This window comes from Dipodomys spectabilis, unplaced genomic scaffold (assembly GCF_019054845.1).
Source record: "Dipodomys spectabilis isolate Male_0828 unplaced genomic scaffold, ASM1905484v1 ptg000267l, whole genome shotgun sequence".
Taxonomy (NCBI): domain Eukaryota; kingdom Metazoa; phylum Chordata; class Mammalia; order Rodentia; family Heteromyidae; genus Dipodomys; species Dipodomys spectabilis.
Genome location: NW_024870944.1, coordinates 891,296 through 897,242, shown reverse-complemented (window position 1 = coordinate 897,242; position 5,947 = coordinate 891,296).

Genomic DNA, 5,947 nt, shown 5'->3' with positions numbered 1-5,947 from the left:
GGGGTACAGCATAATATTTTGATATATGTATATATGTGGAAATATTAAGTCAGGCTAACTGATATCTCTATCACCTCATGTACTTACCATTGCTTTGTGGCAACAATATCTATATATAATCTTTTAGCACTTTAGAAATATACAGTACAATTACCAGAATTTATTTCTACTGGCTAAACACAACATTTTTCCCGTCCCCTCAGAATCTGAAAACCTCTAAAATATACATTAATTTATGACTCAAATTTATATCATAGATATAGATCAATTTCAGATTTCTTCCCTTATTTGCTCTTAGCTTAAGATGCACACTTCTATAATAGAACTTTGTACAGCTATGATTAGTTTGTCATGATCAACTCTTTGATGAAGAATTATTAGATTAAAAGCCCCAAACAGTTTAAAATTTATATCTTAATTGTTTACAATAAGCTTCTAATCAATTATATTATCTCCTTAAAGGGGTGTATAAAATTGCATTTTTACTTTACTTGTTATTTTAATTTTTTTGCCAATTTATTTTACATACCTTTGTTACTTGAGTTTGTATTGTTATTAGTCTAGTTGAAATAAACATTCTTTTTTAAAAAAGTTATTAAGTGGTTGTACAAAGGGAAGTTGAATATTCATAGAAGTATATTGGTCATTAAACAACATTTTAATGCTTGATGCCTTGTTAAATATAATACAATTAACTATGGTTTGAAAAAGTACCTGTTGTATTGGTATCTTTTTTTCTAGAACAGTTTGTAGTTTATGTTTACATATTGTATCTTCCAGGAGATAAAGAGCTGTTTATATGAACATTTCTTTAAATTGCCAGAAGTTTTAATATTGTTGTCAGTAGTGGAGAACTCTTTAATTACTTTCTCTTAATTAGAACTGGCAGGTGGTAAGTGAAAATGCTCTCTGGTGGGACACAGCATGGTTCAATGGAAAAAGCACTGGTCTTGGAACAGTATTCTGACTCAAATCCCAGCTCTGTCACTTGAGCTAATTACTTAACCTTTCTGAGCCTTAGTCTTTTCTTCTGCAAAAACAGAGATAATGATATTTAAATTATAGGATTTTTAGGAAATTGAATTAAGATAGTATTTGAAAAATAGTTGTATGCTTGATATTCTTTTGTGATTTTGTCAAGATTTAAATATTTAAAAATATTTTTCACTTTTTAAAAACCTGCTCTGCATATAACTTTCGTTAGAAATACAGCATATTGTTTCTTCTTTATAATGTGAAATGAGATCAAGAATATAAGACATGGAATATATATATATATATATATATATATACATATATATATATATATATATATATATATGAGAAAAGAAATTACCTATTAGTTATTATAAGAAAACCATTAACATGTTTTGGATTTTACTTTCAGACATTTAAAAAAAATGTTACAGTTTTTGTAAAGCAGACTGAACTAGATGTTCAGAATGGCCTGCTTTAGAAGATGTCTAGATTTCATAAGACATTTCCTGTGGTAACAGTAATGTATTTACAAGTAAATTATTCAAATACAAAAATATAAGTAACAATACCTATAAACTAGTGTGTAGAAATCAAACTTAGCACCCTAAATAGGACTACAGGCAAATACCAATATTAGTTTTGGAGGTGGAAGACAAAACTTTGGGCTCCACTAATTGATAGGAACTTGAGCATAGAATTTTCCACTAAAGAATTGCCTAATAATGTGAAAGAGATAATCACAAGGCAATAATTTCCACTTGTTCTAAAAAGTAGCTAATTCACAATTTTCTTTATACCATAGCTTGCATAGTTTTGTTCCTTCAGGTACCCCCACAGAGTAAAATCAACCAAGTAACTGATATATACGAAGGTAGATATATTAATCTCACATAGAGTCACATTACTAAACTCTATTGTCATTCTTGATAGAATTTTCTGTATAGACAACAATTTTTGATCTATAGTTACAATTTGGGTTTTCTTTTCCAAACCTTATACATTTAATTCATTTCCCCTGCCTTATTGCACTATAATACAGTGTGGTGCAGAAATAGAAAGTTTAGGTATTATCTTATTCTCAGTCCCTCAAACTTGTGCACACACAAGCAAAACCACATACCCACACAACCCATCCAGCAATCGGTTCCCACGAAGGGGCAAGAGGATGCACTTACCTTGAACTTGGTCCTCTTGGATGGCATTGGCACATGGGTCTACTAAAGGCCCAGAATAGCAAGATGATAGACCATGGGGTGAAGAACAGGCCACTGAGCATGATCTCCCTGTGAAAGGTGAAGAACTGGATGGGGAGAGTTGCAGCATCCTCAACTCTGGGTTCATAATTCCAGTATACATGCCACAGTTGAAAATGGTGGTAGACACACTACAATCTTCATCGTGCCATATCTTGTGACCTCCAAAGCCCTCCTTTAGTCTAATGTGGCACCTTATCCATGCACTTCTGTGTATACTTGCCCACATCAGTTCACCCAAAATTTGGTTCCCTTGGGGTGGTAGGAAGGGCAAATATTACTTTGAAATAGTGGTATCTTGAATGACACCAGCCTCTGGGCCCAGAGACCAGAAAGACAGAGTACCTGGAGGTGAATGAAGGAGGCCCTCAGTCATGAGCTCACTGTAGCAGGTAAAGGACTCGTTAGGGAGAGTGTAGCATACCCAGCTCCAGGCCAATAATCCTGGCCTACACAGGCATTACCCAAGTATGGATGTGGGGTAGTCTCCAAGCCCTGGCCTTCCTTCTCCTGTTCCAATATAGCCTATAACCAGGCCTATCTGGCACCACAAACTTAACCTTCCTATGAACATGTGCACACACAGGCACAGCCAGGCTATTTGGAACCACACACGTGCCTTCTTGGGAATTTGTGTATGTACAACTCTTGCCTTGCAAGTCAGCTCCTACAGGTCAGGCAGGAGGGGAACAGCTTCCCTTGAATTGGTGGCATCTGTGAATGGTGCACCAGACCATCACAGATCACAAAGGTGGAAGTTTTGCAAGATGAAGAAAAACAGGATACCAGGCATGACCTCCCTGTGGAAGGTGAAGCACTGCATGGGGCAGACAACACTATCCTCAGCTCAGGGCCCATAATCCCAGTATACAGGCCATAGTTGGGAAGGGCGGTGAATATACTCCAAGCTCCAACATGCCATCTCTTGCGCCCTCTAGAGCCTACCTCTAGTCCAACTGGTACCACATAGGTGCAATCATGTATACACATGCCAGCAACACCACACCCATGAATGAGTTCCCACAGGATGGCTGAAGGGGGGGCAATCTTTACCTGAAAATGGGTGTATCTCAGATGACACCAGCCCCTGGGATGACACAAGTCATGAATGAAGAGTTCCTTTAAGAGAAGAAGAACATGTCCTGGACATGAAGTAATTGTACCAGGTGAAGGACAAGTTCAGAAAGTGGCAACATGCCCAGCTCCTAGGCACATAACCCCAGGTTCACACGCATTAGAGAGGTATAGACACAGGGCAGTCTCCCTGCCCTGGTATTCCTTGTCCTGGCCCAATATGCCCACAATCAGGCCTATCCAGCATCATATATGGGACCTCCTGTGAAAGTGTGTACTGGCACATGGGCCTACCAGAAAGACAGTAGTCCACAAGGTGAAGAACAGGTCACCTGGTATGACCTCCCTTTAGCAGAAGCACCACTATTTAGAAAGGGCAGCAACATCCCAATTTCCAGGCCTATAACCTGGGCTCCACAGGGCTGTGAAGGGATGTTTTACAGTCTCCAACCCTAGCCTTTCTTCTCTTGGGTCCAATAAAACACATGATCAATCTAATTTAGAAGCACATAAGTGTTTTCATGGGAACATGTGTATACACATGCACAATCCCTGACCCACAATTCAGTTTCCACAGGGCAATGGAGGGAGGGGAACCACTTATCTTGAAGTGGAAGCTTCCCAGGGCTATACTGGTATTAGCTAGCTAAGCTGTGGCCTCCCTTCTTCTGGGTTCAATATAGTACATGACCAGACCACTCTGACACCATATTTGTACCCTCCTGTGAGTGTGTGGACACACATGCACAACCCATCTCACAACTGGGTTCCCACAGTTCCAACAGGGAGTGGAGCCACTTACTAAGAAACAAGGACATAGGCAGATGTACCTGCACCTGGGCTAACTTGGACCAGGAAGCAAGAGGTCGCAAAGTGAAGAAAAGCAGGCTACCTTGTGTGACCTCCCTGCAACAGGTTAAGCACTGGTTAGAGACCGCAGCCACGTGCTGAGCTCCAGCCCCTTAACCCCAAGCAACACAGGCCATATGCTGCAAGGGAGACATGAAAGACCTACTCCCTAAGCCTTCCTTCTCTTGAGCCGGCATCAGCACTTGTGTAGGAAAATCTGGCCACAGGTTCATGTGTTCCTCAAAGTTGTGGACACACATACAGTCACCACAAAGGAGGAGTGGTTCTACTTGCCCGGAAACTAGGGCATCTGGAATGGCATTGTCACCTGGACCTACAGGTTAGTTCATGAGGCAAAGAAGAAGGCACAGGGCATATTCTCCCTATAGCAGGAGGAGTACTGGTTGGGAGGGTGGCAGAATCCCCATTTCCAATCCCACACCCTGGGCTATACAGGGCACAGCTAAATATTGACACAAGGCAGCCCCTGTGTCAAGGAAGCCCCAAGCCTTCCTTCTATTGGGTCCTAAAATATTATACAAAACCAGTCCAATCTGACACCATGTACATACTGTGAATGAATGTACACACATACACAACCCTTCACCAGTGATTCCGTTTCCACAGAGTGGCAGAAGAGGTCTAACTTATCATGAAATGGCGGGGAGGGGGTGGCATGTGGGATGGCACCTGCTGTGGCTTGACACAGACCAGCAATTCAGAGTTCCTTAAGATTAGCAAGAAGCCCTCAGGCATGAACTCCCTATAGCAGGTGAAGCACTGATTAGGGAAGGTGGTGGCAGCATCTCTTGCTCCAAACCAATAATCCCGGGATACACAGGCATTAGCTGGGCAGATATGTGGGCTGACCGAGGCACCATGTATGTACATTACTTTGAGTGTCTGCAAAACCTCTCACACATGATTCTTTTTTCAAAGGGGATGGGTGGGAGTCAACTTACCTCAAATTACAGATATCCGGGATGGCACCTGCCACTGGACCCACAACACCACGAAGAGGTTATAGAGCTGAAGTTGAAGCAGCCCTTCGTTATTATTGCCTGGTTAAGAGATGAAACACTGGTTGAGGAGAGTGGCAGCATCTGAAGTCCAGGCCCATAACCCCGGGCTACACAAGTCATAGCCTGGGAAGCATGAAAAACCATCCCTAGCCTTCCTTCTTTGCTCACAAAAGCACATGAAGAGGCAAACCTGACCACACGTAATGCATGACGCACACTAATGTTACATACAACTGCACTGCAATCAGTCCCCACAATGTGAGGAACAGGTCACTTGATACTTGGGCATCTGGGATGTACTAGAACCTGTGTCTATAGGATGGAACCAGCAAAACAAGGTGAAGAACTGGCCACCTGGCATGACCACCCATTTAGCAGGAGAGGCACTGGTTGGGGAAGGCAGCAGCACTCCAAGCCCACAACCCCGAACTACATAGGCCATAGCTGGGACAGTCTTGAAGCTCTGGCCTTCCTTCTAGTGGGTCCAATATAGCACATAGCCAGGCTAATCAGCTACCACTTATGTGCATTCTGTGATAACCTGTACATATGCATGCATACAACCACTCACCAATGATATGGTTTCCTCAGGGTTAAGGCAGAAGAACACCCACTTACCTCAAAATGAGGGCATCTGTGCATGGTACCCACAGTTGGGCCCACCCAGACCAGGAAGATGGATGACTGTGAGGTGAGGAAATACAGGCCACCATGCAGGACATCCCTGTAGCAGGTGAAACACTAGATGTGAATGGCAGCAGCATCCTCAGC